Below are 1,800 nucleotides of genomic sequence, written 5' to 3'. Positions count from 1 at the left end.
GTGTGTGTGTGTGTTTATACTGGATGCGTACAGATCATGACTCAGGCAGGAAATTATTTTTATGATCTTTTAGAGATGGAGGCTCAATTATTGAATGGATAATACAATATAATATGTGAACAATGTCCCCACTACACCACTACACAAAGACACGCACACAGAGCACGAGAGCCTGGCAAAGAAGAGCATCCAAACAACCTCTTGAACAAACATACTATGCTTTCTCTCCCTGCCACTCCACCTGTATCAGTCCTGTTCCTTGTTTTTCTTCTCATATTCTTTGGCCTTTTCATCGTCCATGCATCACTCTATTTTCTTCTACTTCGTCATCCCTCTAAAACTTGATCATTATTATAATTTAGCCAGGGTTTTTTTTTGGTCTTGTTCAACATAGAAGTTTTCACCATCACATCAAACTTGCAGTTTTTCCTACAAACTACAAACTGAATGTTACTGCTTTATTTTTATCCAGTTCAATTGATCAGACTTGAAATGCACGCACAGAACAATAGGAGGAAGCAAGGGGATGTAATACACACTCAAAAATGACAATTTTACAGTGTAACAACCAACATTCTGATGATTTTGGCACCATTAAGCTAAACGATGTTGGTGTGATGTTTTTATATTATATTTGAGTGACTTTGACTTTGATATCTGAACTGAAAGGCAGATGTAGTTACTCATTTGTTGCTGACTGCAGTTTGGCTGCTACCTTGTTGGATTTTTTGAGACATATTTGAAAGAGAGATTGAAGTGCTAAAATATTAGCTGAGGATTGCAAATTTGATTAGCAAGCTGCACTTGGAAACTGCACTTAGCACTTAGTGCTAGGCTACTAAAATACTAGAACTTTTTTTTTTTTTTTAAAAAGCAGAAGAACTAATTTCCTGGATTGTCCACATTGTCAGATAATAACATTTGAAATTCTCCAAAAAGTTTTAGGGCCCTATTGAACAATGTGGAAGATTCTGACCTTGCTTCAGCGAGGTGGGTTTCCTGGGGAAAGAGGGGGCAGGAAGGCTAAGTGTAGGCTGCAGAGATCCATGTGGTGGTGAGAAGAAGAAAGAAAACAGCTTGATTCTTACCAGAGTGCAGGTAAGTTGATTTGTGAGCCAGCAATTCCAAACGGGCCTCTCAGATGAGCAGCTATGAAGAGCATGTGGGAAAAGGGACGGATCAAATGAAACTTTGAAAGGATTACAAACTGAAGGAGCTAACGAATCACCACATCAATGGAAACAGTCTGGTACCATGTGTCTTTGTTATACTTGCCTTCAGGTGAAGACCTGAGTCAAGAACAAGAAACTCAAACAAAAAACCAAAACGCAGTTCTGTCGAATCACAACACCTTAACAAATCCTCACATATTTTAGGACATGCTAATGGTAAATGGACTGATTCTTATACAGCGCTTTTTTACTCTCCCAGAGTACTCAAAGCACTCTATACAACTCGCCACATTCACCCAGCCAAGCACTACCTCTATACTGAGTGCTTTCTAACTACACTCACACACATTCATGCATCGGATGGATGCATCGGAGAGCAACTTGGGGTTAGTATCTTGCCTAAGGATACTTGGCATGCAGACTGGAGGAGCCAGGGATCGAACCTCCAACCTTTCGATCAGTAGGTGACCTGCTCTACCTCCTGAGCTACAGCCAGGAGGTAGAGCTGTTTTAATGCTGCCTGTCTGATTCCTGCGCATTAGTAGTTTCTGTAGAAGTTGATTACACTGATGAAAAATGTGAGGGGAAGGGTTGTGCTTGAATTTGTTAAGATTTACTAGTTTTGGCC

The sequence above is a fragment of the Pundamilia nyererei genome, unplaced genomic scaffold (genome assembly GCF_000239375.1).
Source record: "Pundamilia nyererei isolate P.nyererei 1_Seehausen unplaced genomic scaffold, PunNye1.0 scaffold00228, whole genome shotgun sequence".
Classification (NCBI taxonomy): Eukaryota; Metazoa; Chordata; class Actinopteri; order Cichliformes; family Cichlidae; genus Pundamilia; species Pundamilia nyererei.
Note: the sequence above shows the minus strand (reverse complement) of the source record.